Source organism: Anthonomus grandis, chromosome 19 (assembly GCF_022605725.1).
Source record: "Anthonomus grandis grandis chromosome 19, icAntGran1.3, whole genome shotgun sequence".
Taxonomy (NCBI): Eukaryota; Metazoa; Arthropoda; class Insecta; order Coleoptera; family Curculionidae; genus Anthonomus; species Anthonomus grandis.
The window spans coordinates 10,629,353-10,648,365 of NC_065564.1; positions in this window are offsets into that span (position 1 = coordinate 10,629,353).

Sequence of the window (19,013 nt, forward strand, 5' to 3'; positions counted from 1 at the left end):
AACTAATTTTAAAAACCATTTAGGGTTAATCAAATTATATTTAAAAATTGAATTGAAATTAAATCGGAACAATCGCCAACGCTATTAGTTATTACATTTTCTTAACTCTGATTGTGTTCAAACCGTAAAAAACATCATTTTGCTATCTTGTATATGCGAAATAGTGAATTTAAATTATATTTGAATAATAGATAACAGTATTAGAGTGAGATATAATTATTTTTTAAAAAACAATTCATAAGAAAAATTTTAAAAATAATTTACAGTACATCAAATCGGCAATGCTATAATGATTAATCGTTCTATTTTCTTAACCCTGGATATGTCCAAAACTTAAAAAGGATCATTTGAGTCATCCTGTATAACCTAAATATAAATTTTAAAATAAATTTGAATCATAGATAAAAGTAATTGAGTGAGATATGACTATTTTTTTGAAACACAATACATCAAAATATTTTAAAAAATTATTTAGGGTTAAACAAATTATATCAAAAAATTAAATTGAAATCATATCGGAACAATAGCTATAGGTAATAGTAATCGATTTTCTATATTCTGGTTATGTCCAAAACTTAAAAAGGATCATTTGAGTCATCTTGTATAACCTAAATATTAATTTTTAATTATCTTTGATTAATTGATAACCGTAATAGAAATGATGTTTTAAAAAAATATGACTATTTTTTTAAAACATAATACATCAAACAAATTTTTAAAATAATTTACAGTACATCAAATGAACTTCAAAAATTAAAATGGAATCAAATCGGCAATGCTATAATGATTAATCGTTCTATTTTCTTAACCCTGGTTATGTCCAAAACTTAAAAAGGATCATTTGAGTCATAACCTAAATATTAATTTTAAAATAAATTTGAATCATAGATAACCGTAATTGAGTGAGATATGACTATTTTTTTGAAACACAATACAAAAAAATATTTAAAAAAATTATTTAGGGTTAAACAAATTATATCTAAAAATTAAATTTAAATCATATCGGAACAATAGCTATAGGTAATAGTAGTCGATTTTCTTTATTCTGGTTATGTCCAAAACTTAAAAAGGATTATTTAAGTCATCTTGTATAACCTAAATATTAATTTTAAATTATATTTGAATAATTGATAACCGTAATAGTGAGATATGACTATTTTTTTAAAACACAATACATCAAACTAATTTTAAAAATCATTTAGGGTTAATCAAATTATATCTAAAAATTGAATTAAATTTAAATCGGAACAATCGCCAACGCTATTAGTTATTACGTTTTCTTAACTCTAATTGTGTTCAAACCGTAAAAAACATCATTTTTCTATCTTGTATATGCGAAATAGTAAATTTAAATTATATTTGAATAATAGATAACAGTATTAGAGTGAGATATAATTATTTTATTAAATAACAATTCATAAGAAAAATTTTAAAAATAATTTACAGTACATCAAATGAACTTCAAAAATTAAAATTGAATCAAATCGGACAATGCTATAATGATTAATCGTTCTATTTTCTTAACCCTGGTTATGTCCAAAACTTAAAAAGGATCATTTGAGTCATCTTGTATAACCTAAATATAAATTTTAAAATAAATTTGAATCATAGATAAAAGTAATTGAGTGAGATATGACTATTTTTTTGAAACACAATACATCAAAATATTTAAAAAAATTTTTTAGGGTTAAACAAATTATATCAAAAAATTAAATTGAAATCATATCGGAACAATAGCTATAGCTAATAGTAATCGATTTTCTTTATTCTGGTTATGTCCAAAACTTAAAAAGTATCATTTGAGTCATCTTGTATAACCTAAATATTATATTAAATTATATTTGAATAATTGATAACCGTAATAGTGAGATATGACTATTTATTTTGAAACGCATTACATCAAACTAATTTTAAAAATCATTTAGGGATAATCAAATTATATTTAAAAGTTGAATTGAAATTAAATCGGAACAATCGCCAACGCTATTAGTTATTACATTTTTTTAACTCTGATTGTGTTCAAACCGTAAAAAACATCATTTTGCTATCTTGTATATGCGAAATAGTAAATTTAAATTATATTTGAATAATAGATAACAGTATTATAGTGAGATATAATTATTTTATTAAAAAACAATTCATAAGAAAAATTTTAAAAATAATTTACAGTACATCAAATGAACTTCAAAAATTAAAATGAAATCAAATCGTTCTACTTTCTTAACCCTGTTTATGTCCAAAACTTAAAAAGGATCATTTGGGTCATCTTGTATAACCTAAATATTAATTTTAAATTATATTTGAATAATTGATAACCGTAATAGAGTGAGATATGACTATTTTTTTGAAACACAATACATCAAAATATTTTAAAAAATTATTTAGGGTTAATCAAATTATATCTAAAAATTGAATTAAAATTAATTCGGAACAATGGTTAACGGTATTAGTTATTATATTTTCTTAATTCTTGTTGTGTTCAAACCGTAAAAAACATCATTTGGCTATCTTGTATATGCGAAGTAATAAATTTAAATTATATACGAATAATAGATAAAAGTAATAGAGTGAGATATAATTATTTTTTTTTTAAAACAATTCATAAGAAATATTTTAAAAATAATTTACAGTACATCAAATAAACTTCAAAAATTAAATTGGAAACAAATCGGACAATGGTTAATCGTTCTATTTTTCTAACCCTGGTTATGTCCAAAACTTAAAAAGGATCATTTGAGTCATCTCGTATAACCTAAATAATAATTTTAAATTATATTTGAATAATAAATAACCGTAAATGAGTGAGATATGACAATTTTTTTTAAACACAACACATGAAAATGTTTTTAAAAATCATTTAGGCTTACTCAAATTATATCTAAAAATTAAATTAAAATTAAATCGGAACAATCGTTAACGTTATTAGTTATTTAATTTTCTTAATTCTGGTTGTGTTCAAACCGTAAAAAACATCATTCGGCTGTATTGTATTTGCGAAATTGTAAATTTAATTTATATTCGACTAATAGATAACAATAATAGAGTGAGATATTTTAATTTTTTTAAAAATCAATTCATAAGAAAAATTTTAAAAATTATTTACAGTACATCAAATGAACTTCAAAAATTAAATTGGAATCAAATCGGACAATGAATGCTATAATGATTAATCGTTCTATTTTCTTAACTCTGGTTATGTCCAAAACTTAAAAAGGATCATTTGAGTCATCTTGTATAACCTAAATATTAATTTTAAATTATATTTGAATAATTGATAACCGTAATAGTGAGATATGACTATTTTTTTAAAACACAATACATCAAACTAATTTTAAAAATCATTTAGGGTTAATCAAATTATATCTAAAAATTGAATTAAATTTAAATCGGAACAATCGCCAACGCTATTAGTTATTACATTTTCTTAACTCTAATTGTGTTCAAACCGTAAAAAACATCATTTTTCTATCTTGTATATGCGAAATAGTAAATTTAAATTATATTTGAATAATAGATAACAGTATTAGAGTGAGATATAATTATTTTATTAAATAACAATTCATAAGAAAAATTTTAAACATAATTTACAGTTTTTTATTCAGTATATAATATACAGTTTTTTAATATTTACAAATTTATATTCGAATAATAGATAACAATAATAGAGTGAGATATTTTAATTTTTTTAAAAATCAATTCATAAGAAAAATTTTAAAAATTATTTACAGTACATCAAATGAACTTCAAAAATTAAATTGGAATCAAATCGGACAATGAATGCTATAATGATTAATCGTTCTATTTTCTTAACTCTGCTTATGTCCAAAACTTAAAAAGGATCATTTGAGTCATCTTGTATAACCTAAATATTAATTTTAAAATAAATTTGATTAATAGATAACCGTAATTAAGTGAGATGACTATTTTTTTAAAACAAAATACATCAAAATATTTTAAAAAATTATTTAGGGTTAAACAAATTATATCTAAAAATTAAATTGAATTCATATCGGAACAATAGCTATAGGTAATAGTAATCTATTTTCTTTATTCTGGTTATGTCCAAAACTTAAAAAGGATCATTTGAGTCATCTTGTATAACCTAAATATGAATTTTAAAATAAATATGGATAATAGATAACCGTAATTGAGTAAGATATAACTATTTTTTTAAAACACAATACATCAAAATATTTTATAAAATTATTTAGGGTTAAACAAATTATATCTAAAAATTAAATTTAAATCATATCGGAACAATAGATATAGGTAATAGTAGTCGATTTTCTTTATTCTGGTTATGTCCAAAACTTAAAAAGGATTATTTGAGTTTTCTTGTATAACCTAAATATTAATTTTAAATTATATTTGAATAATTGATAACCGTAATAGTGAGATATAACTATTTTTTTAAAACAAAATGCATCAAACTTATTTTAAAAATCATTTAGGGTTAATCAAATTATATCTAAAAATTGAATTAAAATTAAATCGGAACAATCGCCAACGCTATTAGTTATTACATTTTCTTAACTCTAATTGTGTTCAAACCGTAAAAAACATAATTTTTCTATCTTGTTTATGCGAAATAGTAAATTTAAATTATATTTGAATAATAGATAACAGTATTAGAGTGAGATATAATTATTTTATTAAATAACAATTCATAAGAAAAATTTTAAAAATAATTTACAGTACATCAAATGAACTTCAAAAATTAAATTGGAATCAAATCGGACAATGCTATAATGATTAATCGTTCTATTTTCTTAACCCTGGTTATGTCCAAAACTTAAAAAGGATCATTTGAGTCATCTTGTATAACCTAAATATAAATTTTAAAATAAATTTGAATCATAGATAAAAGTAATTGAGTGAGATATGACTATTTTTTTGAAACACAATACATCAAAATATTTTAAAAAATTATTTAGGGTTAAACAAATTATATCAAAAAATTAAATTGAAATCATATCGGAACAATAGCTATAGGTAATAGTAATCGATTTTCTTTATTCTGGTTATGTCCAAAACTTAAAAAGAATCATTTGAGTCATATTGTATAACCTAAATATTATTTTAAATTATATTTGAATAATTGATAACCGTAATAGTGAGATATGAGTATTTATTTTGAAACACATTACATCAAACTAATTTTAAAAATCATTTAGGGTTAATCAAATTATATTTAAAAATTGAATTGAAATTAAATCGGAACAATCGCCAACGCTATTAGTTATTACATTTTTTAACTCTGATTGTGTTCAAACCGTAAAAAACATCATTTTGCTATCTTGTATATGCGAAATAGTAAATTTAAATTATATTTGAATAATAGATAACAGTATTAGAGTGAGATATAATTATTTTATTAAAAAACAATTCATAAGAAAAATTTTAAAAATAATTTACAGTACATCAAATGAACTTCAAAAATTAAAATGGAATCAAATCGGCAATGCTATAATGATTAATCGTTCTATTTTTTTAACCCTGGTTATGTCCAAAACTTAAAAAGGATCATTTGAGTCATCTTGTATAACCTAAATATTAATTTTAAAATAAATATGGATTATAGATAACTGTAATTGAGTGAGATATAACTATTTTTTTAAAACACAATACATCAAAATATTTTTGAAAATTATTTAGGGTTAAACAAATTATATCTAAAAATTAAATTGAAATCATATCGGAACAATAGCTATAGGTAATAGTAATCAATTTTCTTTATTCTGGTTATGTCCAAAACTTAAAAAGGATCATTTGAGTCATCTTGTAAAACCTAAATATTATATTAAATTATATTTGAATAATTGATAACCGTAATAGTGAGATATGACTATTTATTTTGAAACGCATTACATCAAACTAATTTTAAAAATCATTTAGGGTTAATCAAATTATATTTAAAAATTGAATTGAAATTAAATCGGAACAATAGCTATAGGTAATAGTAATCGATTTTCTTTATTCTGGTTATGTCCAAAACTTAAAAAGAATCATTTGAGTCATCTTGTATAACCTAAATATTATTTTAAATTATATTTGAATAATTGATAACCGTAATAGTGAGATATGACTATTTATTTTGAAACGCATTACATCAAACTAATTTTAAAAACCATTTAGGGTTAATCAAATTATATTTAAAAATTGAATTGAAATTAAATCGGAACAATCGCCAACGCTATTAGTTATTACATTTTCTTAACTCTGATTGTGTTCAAACCGTAAAAAACATCATTTTGCTATCTTGTATATGCGAAATAGTGAATTTAAATTATATTTGAATAATAGATAACAGTATTAGAGTGAGATATAATTATTTTTTAAAAAACAATTCATAAGAAAAATTTTAAAAATAATTTACAGTACATCAAATCGGCAATGCTATAATGATTAATCGTTCTATTTTCTTAACCCTGGATATGTCCAAAACTTAAAAAGGATCATTTGAGTCATCCTGTATAACCTAAATATAAATTTTAAAATAAATTTGAATCATAGATAAAAGTAATTGAGTGAGATATGACTATTTTTTTGAAACACAATACATCAAAATATTTTAAAAAATTATTTAGGGTGTTCAAACCGTAAAAAACATCATTTTGCTATCTTGTATATGCGAAATAGTAAATTTAAATTATATTTGAATAATAGATAACAGTATTAGAGTGAGATATAATTATTTTATTAAAAAACAATTCATAAGAAAAATTTTAAAAATAATTTACAGTACATCAAATGAACTTCAAAAATTCAAATGGAATCAAATCGGCAATGCTATAATGATTAATCTTTCTATTTTCTTAACCCTGTTTATGTCCAAAACTTAAAAAGGATCATTTGGGTCATCTTGTATAACCTAAATATTAATAAATTCTAACAAAATCTTAGATTTGAAATAAAAAAATTACAAAACAAAAAAAAATGATAAAATTGCTTACATAACAGTGTGATTTTGCTTGTCATAAAAAATCATGTTTACAGGACACACAGGTAACATAGAATATATAAAATATTGTTTTTTTAACAAAAACGGTTTAAATTGATTGGTTGTATCACAGACAGTTGCTTTAAAATTGATTTTACGGTGTACAAAAATAATTTAGCATCTAGCCAGAAAAACCGGGTATGCGAGAACACAATAGACGCATTCTTTTTAGTGATAAGAACCAAAACAGTCCCAAAAGTTTACATTTTGATTTGATCTATTAGATTAAAATAAGAGGAACTTAGATTGTCTATATCCGTTCTTTTATTTACCGCATTATTATGTTTTTTTATGTTTATCATTTCGGCTAGAAGTCTCTTTTTAAAAAGCTGCTGTTGGCCCATAATTGTAGTCTTGCCAAAATTAAAATTGTGTCCTGTATTCATTTTGTGTTCAGCTAAAGCAGTAGGGTTTTTTTTAAGGGCTAAATTCCTACAATCATACTCATGTTCGTATAGGCGCTGCCTCAAATATCTACCCGTCTGACCAATGTAACACGCATCACACCCAGAGCAAGGTATTTTATAAATAATGTTAGAATGTAAATCAAAGGCGTCTTTAGTTTTAAGCTTCGTAAAGAAATGTTTTCTTACCGAGTTTTCACTTCTTTCTGAGATTTTAATAACATCAGATTTTGATTGTATGGTCTTTTTAATTTTATGAGAAAGTGTGTTAATGTAAGGAATCTTGAAATAAGCCAATTGATTATTTTCATTGTTTGTAATATTTTGAGTAATGTTCTCGGTGTCGTTAATTATTTTTTTAATAATTGATAGGGGGTAGTTGTTTTTCTTTAAAATTGTCTGAACATAATGAAGGTTTTTTTTATGATATTCTGGACTAGAAAGTCTCAAGCACCAATGTTTTAAGTTTTTTATTACATTTATTTTGTGTGTCATAGGATGTTCTGAAAAATAATTTAAAATGCGTTCTGAAAAAGTTGGTTTTTGATACCAATCTGTTTTTATGGTACCATCTGTGGATCTTATGACTTTAACATCCAAAAATGGAAGACTACAGTTAATTTCTTGTTCGATAGTGAATTGTAAACGTGGATGGAAACTATTGAAGACTGATAGAATTTCGTTTTCTTTTTTATTTGGAATTGCCGTGATTATGTCATCAACGTATCTACAGAAAAAAGGTACATTAAAAGATAGTTCAGAAATACACTGATCTTGTAGTTGTGCCATTACAATGTCTGAGCATATTGGGGACATGCAATTTCCCATTCCTAGGCCAAAAATTTGGGTATAGAAATTTTCACCATGTTGGAAATAATTATTCTCAATACAAAAATTAAAAAGACATAATCACGGCAATTCCAAATAAAAAAGAAAACGAAATTCTATCAGTCTTCAATAGTTTCCATCCACGTTTACAATTCACTATCGAACAAGAAATTAACTGTAGTCTTCCATTTTTGGATGTTAAAGTCATAAGATCCACAGATGGTACCATAAAAACAGATTGGTATCAAAAACCAACTTTTTCAGAACGCATTTTAAATTATTTTTCAGAACATCCTATGACACACAAAATAAATGTAATAAAAAACTTAAAACATCGGTGCTTGAGACTTTCTAGTCCAGAATATCATAAAAAAAACCTTCATTATGTTCAGACAATTTTAAAGAAAAACAACTACCCCCTATCAATTATTAAAAAAATAATTAACGACACCGAGAACATTACTCAAAATATTACACGAAACAATGAAAATAATCAATTGGCTTATTTCAAGATTCCTTACATTAACACACTTTCTCATAAAATTAAAAAGACCATACAATCAAAATCTGATGTTATTAAAATCTCAGAAAGAAGTGAAAACTCGGTAAGAAAACATTTCTTTACGAAGCTTAAAACTAAAGACGCCTTTGATTTACATTCTAACATTATTTATAAAATACCTTGCTCTGGGTGTGATGCGTGTTACATTGGTCAGACGGGTAGATATTTGAGGCAGCGCCTATACGAACATGAGTATGATTGTAGGAATTTAGCCCTTAAAAAAAACCCTACTGCTTTAGCTGAACACAAAATGAATACAGGACACAATTTTAATTTTGGCAAGACTACAATTATGGGCCAACAGCAGCTTTTTAAAAAGAGACTTCTAGCCGAAATGATAAACATAAAAAAACATAATAATGCGGTAAATAAAAGAACGGATATAGACAATCTAAGTTCCTCTTATTTTAATCTAATAGATCAAATCAAAATGTAAACTTTTGGGACTGTTTTGGTTCTTATCACTAAAAAAAATGCGTCTATTGTGTTCTCGCATACCCGGTTTTTCTGGCTAGATGCTAAATTATTTTTGTACACCGTAAAATCAATTTTAAAGCAACTGTCTGTGATACAACCCATCAATTTAAACCGTTTTTGTTAAAAAAACAATATTTTATATATTCTATGTTACCTGTGTGTCCTGTAAACATGATTTTTTATGACAAGCAAAATCACACTGTTATGTAAGCAATTTTATCATTTTTTTTTTGTTTTGTAATTTTTTTATTTCAAATCTAAGATTTTGTTGTTTTTTTTTTTTTTTGTTTTTCTGTTTTTTTCTTTTTTGGTGGTATCAACATAACCCCAAAAAGTTAAATTTTGTTTATATATAATAATCCTTTTTTATTGTGTCTTTTTTGTTACCTTAGGGCCCTGATGAAGCAATAAAATTATTGCGAAACGTTGGCCAGTACATAAAGTGACGTTTGTTTTTATTCCTTCGATCCCATCCCACAACTAAACTCAAGATTTCTAAATATTAATTTTAAATTATATTTGAATAATTGATAACCGTCATAATAGTCATAACCGTCACAATAGTCATATCTCATTCTATTGAGTGAGATATGACTATTTTTTTGAAACACAATACATCAAAATATTTAAAAAAATTATTTAGGTATTAGTTATTATATTTTCTTAATTCTTGTTGTGTTCAAACCGTAAAAAACATCATTTGGCTATCTTGTATATGCGAAGTAATAAATTTAAATTATATTCGAATAATAGATAAAAGTAATAGAGTGAGATATAATTATTTTTTTTTAAAAAACAATTCATAAGAAATATTTTAAAAATAATTTACAGTACATCAAATAAACTTCAAAAATTAAATTGGAAACAAATCGGACAATGATTAATCGTTCTATTTTCCTAACCCTGGTTATGTCCAAAACTTAAAAAGGATCATTTGAGTCATCTTGTATAACCTAAATATTAATTTTAAAATAAATTTGAATCATAGATAACCGTAATTGAGTGAGATATGACTATTTTTTTTAAACACAATACATGAAAATATTTTTAAAAATCATTTAGGCTTACTCAAATTATATCTAAAAATTAAATTAAAATTAAACCGGAACAATCGTTAACGCTATTAGTTATTTAAATTTTCCTAATTCTGGTTGTGTTCAAACCGTAAAAAACATCATTCGGCTGTATTGTATATGCGAAATTGTAAATTTAATTTATATTCGAATAATAGATAACAATAATAGAGTGAGATATTTTAATTTTTTTAAAAATCAATTCATAAGAAAAATTTTAAAAATTATTTACAGTACTTCAAAAATTAAATTGGAATCAAATCGGACAATGCTATAATGATTAATCGTTCTATTTTCTTAACCCTGGTTATGTCCAAAACTTAAAAAGGATCATTTGAGTCATCTTGTATTACCTAAATATTAATTTTAATATAAATTTGAATCATAGATAACCGTAATTGAGTGAGATATGACTATTTTTTTGAAACACAATTCATCAAAATATTTTAAAAAATTATTTAGAATTAAACAAATTATATCTAAAAATTAAATTGAAATCATATCGGAACAATAGCTATAGGTAATAGTAATCGATTTTCTTTATTCTGGTTACATCCAAAACTTAAAAAGGATCATTTGAGTCATCTTGTATAACCTAAATATTAATTTTAAAATAAATATGGATAATAGATAACTGTAATTGAGTGAGATATAACTATTTTTTTAAAACACAATACATCAAAATATTTTAAAAAATTATTTAGGGTTAAACAAATTATATCTAAAAATTAAATTGAAATCATATCGGAACAATAGCTATAGGTAATAGTAATCGATTTTCTTTATTCTGGTTATGTCCAAAACTTAAAAAGGATGATTTGAGTCATCTTGTATAACCTAAATATTATTTTAAATTATATTTGAATAATTGATAACTGTAATAGTGAGATATGACTATTTTTTTAAAACACAATACATCAAACTAATTTTAAAAATCATTTAGGGATTATCAAATTATATCTAAAAATTAAATTGAAATTGTATCGGAACAATAGCTATAGGTAATAGTAATCGATTTTCTTTATTCGGGTTATGTCCAAAACTTAAAAAGGATCATTTGGGTCATCTTGTATAACCTATATATTAATTTTAAAATAAATTTGAATAATAGATATCCGTAATTAAGTGATTTGACTATTTTTTTAAAACACAATACATCAAAATATTTTAAAAAATTATTTAGGGTTAAACAAATTATATCTAAAAATTAAATTTAAATCATATCGGAACAATTGCTATAGGTAATAGTAATCGATTTTCTTTATCCTGGTTATGTCCAATAAGGTTCATTTGAGTCATCTCGTATAACCTAAATAATAATTTTAAATTATATTTGAATAATAGATAACCGTAAATGAGTGAGATATGACTATTTTTTTGAAACACAATACATCAAAATATTTTAAAAAATTATTTAGGGTTTAACAAATTATATCTAAAAATTAAATTGAAATCGTATCGGAACAATAGCTATAGGTAATAGTAAGCGATTTTCTTTATTCTGGTTATGTCCAAAACTTAAAAAGGATCATTTGAGTCATCTTGTATAACCTAAATATTAATTTTAAAATAAATTTGAATAATAGATAACCGTAGTTGAGTATTTTTTTGAAACACAATTCATCAAAATATTTAAAAAAATTATTTAGGGTTAAACAAATTATCTCTAAAAATTAAATTGAAATCATATCGGAACAATAGCTATAGGTAATAGCAGTCAATTTTCTTTATTCTGGTTATGTCCAATACTTAAAAAGGATTATTTGAGTCATCTTGTATAACATAAATATTAATTTTAAATTATATTTGAATAATTGATAACCGTAATAGTGAGATATGACTACTTTTTTTAAAACACAATACATCAAACTAATTTTAAAAATCATTTAGGGATTATCAAATTATATCTAAAAATTAAATTAAAATTAAATCGGAACAATCGTTAACTCTATTAGTTTTTATATTTTCTTAATTCTTGTTGTGTCCAAACCGCAAAAAACATCCTTTGGCTATCTTGTATATGCGAAATAGTAAATTTAAATTATATTCGAATAATAGATAACACTAATAGAGTGCGATATGATCATTTTTTTAAAAAACAATTCATCAGAAAATTTTTAAAAATAATTTACAGTACATCAAATGAACCTCAAAAATTAATTTGGAATCAACTCGGACAATGCTATAATGAATAACCGTTCTATTATCTTTATCCTGGTTATGTCCAAAATACAAAAACGATCATTTGTCTTGTATAACTTCGATCTTGTATAACCTAAATAATAATTTTAAATTATATTTGAATAATAGATAACCGTAAATGAGTGAGATATGACTATTTTATTTAAACACAATACATTAAAATATTTTTAAAAATCATTTAGGGTTAATCAAATTATATCTAAAAATTAAATTAAAATTAAATCGGAACAATCGTTAACGCTATTAGTTATTACATTTTCTTAACTCTGGTTGTGTTCAAACCGTAAAAAACATGATTTGGCTATTTTGTATATGCGAAATAGTAAATTTAATTTATATTCGAATAATAGATAACAGTAATAGAGTGAGATATGATTATTTTTTGAAAAAACAATTCATCAGAAAAATTTTAAAAATAATTTCTAGTACATCAAATAAACTTCAAAAATTAAATTGAAATCAAATCGGACAATGCTATAATGATTAATCGTTTTATTTTCTTAACCCTGGTTATGTCCAAAACTTAAAAAAGATCATTTGAGTCATCTTGTATAACCTAAATAATTTTAAAATAAATTTGAATAATAGATAACCGTAATTGAGTGAGATATGACTATTTTTTAAAAATCATTTAGGGATTATCAAATTATATCTAAAAATTAAATTAAAATTAAATCGGAACAATCGTTACCGCTATTAGTTATTATATTTTCTTAATTCTTGTTGTGTCCAAACCGTAAAAAACACCCTTTGGCTATCTTGTATATGCGAAATAGTAAATTTAATTTATATTCGAATAATAGATAACAATAATAGTGTGAGATATGATTATTTTTTTAAAAAACAATTCATTAGAAAAATTTAAAAAATAATTTACAGTACATCAAATGAACTTCAAAAATTAAATTGGAATCAAATCGGACAATGCTAATTGATTAATCGTTCTATTTTCTTAACCCTGGTTATGTCCAAAACTTAAAAAGGATCATTTGAGTCATCTTGTATAACCTAAATATTAATTTTAAAATAAATTTGAATCATAGATAACCGTAATTAAGTAAGATATGACTATTATTTTAAAACACAATACATCAAAATATTTTAAAAAAATATTTAGGGTTAAACAAATTATATCTAAAAATTAAATTGAAATCATATAGGAACAATAGCTATAGGTAATAGTAATCGATTTTCTTTATTCTGGTTATGTCCAAAACTTGAAAAGGATCATTTGAGTCATCTTGTATAACCTAAATATTATTTTAAATTATATGTGAATACTTGATGACCGTAATAGTGAGATATGACGATTTTTTTAAAGCACAATACATCAAACTAATTTTAAAAATCATTTAGGGATTATCAAATTATATCTAAAAATTAAATCGGAACAATCGTTAACGCTATTAGTTATTATATTTTCTTAATCCTTCTTGTGTTCAAACCGTAAAAAACTTCATTTGGCTATCTTGTATATGCGAAATAGTAAATTTAATTTATATTCGAATAATAGATGACAGTAATAGAGTGAGAAATGATTATTTTTTGAAAAACAATTCATCAGAAAAATTTTAAAAATAATTTCTAGTACATCAAATTAACTTCAAAAATTAAATTGGAATCAAATCGGACAATGCTATAATGATTAATCGTTTTATTTTCTTAACCCTGGTTATGTCCAAAACTTAAAAAGGATCATTTGAGTCGTCTTGTATAACCTAAATAATAATTTTAAATTATATTTGAATAATAGATAACAGTAAATGAGTGAGATATGACTATTTTATTTAAACACAATACATTAAAATATTTTTAAAAATCATTTAGGGTTAATCAAATTATATCTAAAAATTAAATTAAAATTAAATCGGAACAATCGTTAACGCTATTAGTTATTACATTTTCTTAACTCTGGTTGTGTTCAAACCGTAAAAAACATGATTTGGCTATTTTGTATATGCGAAATAGTAAATTTAATTTATATTCAAATAATAGATAACAGTAATAGAGTGAAATATGATTATTTAATTAAAAAAAAATTCACCAGAAAAATTTTAAAAATAATTTACAGTACATCAAATGAACTTCAAAAATTAAATTGGAATCAAATCGGACAATGCTATAATGATTAATCGTTTTATTTTCTTAACCCTGGTTATGTCCAAAACTTAAAAAGGATCATCTTGTATAACCTAAATATTAATTTTAAATAAAATTTGAATAATAGATAACCGTAATTGAGTGAGATATGACTATTATTTTGAAACACAATACATCAAAATATTTAAAAAAATTATATATGGTTAAACAAATTATATCTAAAAATTAAATTGAAATCATATCGGAACAATAGCTATAGGTAATAGTAGTCGAGTTTCTTTATTCTGGTTATGTCCAAAACTTAAAAAGGATTATTTGAGTCATCTTGTATAACCTAAATATTAATTTTAAATTATATTTGAATAATTCATAACCGTTATAGTGAGATATGACTATTTTTTTAAAACACAATACATCAAACTAATTTTAAAAATCATTTAGGGATTATCAAATTATATTTAAAAATTAAATCGGAACAATCGTTAACGCTATTAGTTATTATATTTTCTTAATTCTTGTTGTGTTCAAACCGTAAAAAACATCATTTGGCTATCTTGTATATGAAAATTTTTAAAAATAATTTACGAATTGTAAATTTAAATTATATTCGAATAATAGATAACAGTAATAGAGTGAGATATAATTATTTTATTAAAAAACAATTCATAAGAAAAATTTTAAAAATAATTTACAGTACATCAAATGAACTTCAAAAATTAAATTGGAATCAAATCGGAGAATGATTAATCGGTCTATTTTCTTAACCCTGGTTATTTCCAAAACTTAAAAAGGATCATTTGAGTCATCTTGTATAACCTAAATATTAATTTTAAATTATATTTGAATAATAGATAACCGTAAATGCGTGAGATATGACTATTTTATGTAAACACAATACATCAAAATATTTTTAAAAATCATTTAGGGTTAATCAAATTATATTTAAAAATTAAATTTAGTTAGTTAGTTTAGTTAATATATTTTCTTAATTCTTGTTGTGTCCAAACCGTAAAAAACATCCTGTGGCTATATTGTATATGCGAAATAGTAAATTTAAATTATATTCGAATAATAGATAACACTAATAGAGTGAGATATGCTCATTTTTTTAAAAAACAATTCATCAGAAAAATTTTAAAAATTATTTATAGTACATCAAATGAACCTCAAAAATTAATTTGGAATCAAATCGGACAATGCTATAATGGATTAATCTTTCTATTTTCTTTATCCTTGTTATGTCGAAATCACAAAAAGGATCATTTGCGTCATCTTGTATAACCTAAATAATAATTTTAAATTATATTTGAATAATGTATAACCATAAATGAGTGAGATATGACTATTTTATTTAAACACAATACATCAAAATATTTTTAAAAATCATTTAGGGTTAATCAAATTATATCTAAAAATTAAATTAAAATTAAATCGGAACAATCGTTAACGCTATTAGTTATTATATTTTCTTAATTCTTGTTGTGTTCAAACCGTAAAAAACATCATTTGGCTATCTTGTATATGCGAAATAGTAAATTTAAATTATATTCGAATAATAGATAACACTTATAGAGTGAGATATAATTGTTTTATTAAAAAACAATTCATAAGAAAAATTTTAAAAATAATTTACAGTACATCAAATGAACTTTAAAAATTAAACTGGAATCAAATCGGACAATGCTATAATGATTAATCGGTCTATTTTCTTAACACTGGTTATGTCCAAAACTTAAAAAGGATCATTTGAGTCATCTTGTATAACCTAAATATTAATTTTAAATTAAATTTGAATAATAGATAACCGTAATTGAGTGAGATATGACTATTATTTTGAAACACAATACATCAAAATATTAAAAAAAAATTATTTAGGGTTAAACAAATTATATCTAAAAATTAAATTGAAATCATATCGGAACAATAGCTATAGGTAATAGTAGTCTAGTTTCTTTATTCTGGTTATGTCCAAAACTTAAAAAGGATTATTTGAGTCATCTTGTATAAACTAAATATTAATTTTAAATTATATTTGAATAATTGATAACCGTTATAGTGAGATATGACTATTTTTTTAAAACACAATACATCAAACTAATTTTAAAAATCATTTAGGGTTAATCAAATTATATCTAAAAATTAAATTAAAATTGAATCGGAACAATCGTTAACGCTATTAGTTATTATATTTTCTTAATTCTTGTTGTGTTCAAACCGTAAAAAACATCATTTGGCTATCTTGTATATGCGAAATAGTAAATTTAAATTATATTCGAATAATAGATAACAGCAATAGAGTGAGATAAAATTATTTTATCAAAAAACAATTCATAAGAAAAATTTTAAAAATAATTTACAGTACATCAAATGAACTTCAAAAATTAATTTGGAATCAAATAGGACAATGCTATAATGATTAATCATTCTATTTTCTTAACCCTGGTTATGTCCAAAACTTATAAAGGATCATTTGAGTCATCTTGTATAACCTAAATATTAATTTTAAAATAAATTTGAATAATAGATAACCGTAGTTGAGTATTTTTTTGAAACACAATACATCAAAATATTTTAAAAAATAATTTGAGGTTGAACAAATTATATCTAAAAATTGAATTGAAATATATCGGAACAATAGCTATAGGTAATAGTAGTCGATTTTCTTCATTCTGGTTATGTCCAAAACTTAAAAAGGATTATTTGAGTCATCTTGTATAACCTAAATATTAATTTTAAATTATATTTGAGTAATTGATAACCGTAAATGAGTGAGATATGACTATTTTTTTAAAACACAATACATCAAAATATTTTTAAAAATCATTTAGGGGTAATCAAATTATATCTAAAAATTAAATTAAAATTAAATCGGAACAATCGTTAACGCTATTAGTTATTATATTTTCTTTATTCTTGTTGTGTTCAAACCGTAAAAAACATCATTTGGCTATTTTGTATGTGCGAAATAGTAAATTTAAATTATATTCGAATAATTGATAACAGTAATAGAGTGAGATATAATTATTTAATTAAAAAACAATTCATCAGAAAAATTTTAAAAATAATTTACAGTACATCAAGTGAAGTTCAAAAATTAAATTGGAATCAAATCGGACAATGCTATATTGATTAATCGATCTATTTTCTTAACCCTGGTTATGTTCAAAACTTAAAAACGATTATTTGAGTCATCTTGTATAACCTAAATATTAATTTTAAAATAAATTTGAATCATAGATAACCGTAATTGAGATATGACTATTTTTTTGAAACAAAATACATCAAAATATTTTAAAAAATTATTTAGGGTTAAACAAATTATATCTAAAAATTAAATTGAAATCATATCGGAACAATAGCTATAGGTAATAGTTATCGATTTTCTTATTCTGGTTATGTCCAAAACTTAAAAAGGATTATTTGAGTAATCTTGTATAACCTAAATATTAATTTTAAATTATATTTGAATAATTGATAACCGTAATAGTGAGATATGACAATTTATTTTGAAACACAATACATCAAACTAATTTTAAAAATCATTTAGGGTTAATCAAATTATATCTAAAAATTGAATTAAAATTAAATCGGAACAATCGCCAACGCTATTAGTTATTACATTTTCTTAACTCTGATTGTGTTCAAACCGTAAAAAACATCATTTGGTTATCTTGTATATGCGAAATAGAAAATTTAATTTATATTCGTATAATAGATAACAGTAATAGAGTGAGATATGATTATTTAATTAAAAAACAATTCATCAGAAAAATTTTAAAAATAATTTACAGTACATCAAGTGAAGTTCAAAAATTAAATTGGAATCAAATCGGACAATGCTATATTGATTAATCGATCTATTTTCTTAACCCTGGTTATGTTCAAAACTTAAAAAGGATCATTTGAGTCATCTTGTATAACCTAAATATTAATTTTAAATTATATTTAAATAATTCATAGCCGTTATAGTGAGATATGACTATTTTTTTAAAACATAATACATCAAACAAATTTTAAAAATCATTTAAGGTTTATCAAATTATATCTAACAATTAAATTGAAATCGTATCGGAACAAAAGCTATAGGTAATAGTAATCGATTTTCTTTATTCTGGTTATGTCCAAAACTTAAAAAGGATCATTTGGGTCATCTTGTATAACCTAAATATTAATTTTAAAATAAATTTGAATAATAGATAACCGTAATTAAGTGAGATGACTATTTTTTTAAAACACAATACATCAAAATATTTAAAAAAATTATTTAGGGTTAAACAAATTATATCAAAAAATTAAATTGAAATCATAACGGAACAATAGCTATTAGTAATAGTCATCGATTTTCTTTATTCTGGTTATGTCCAAAA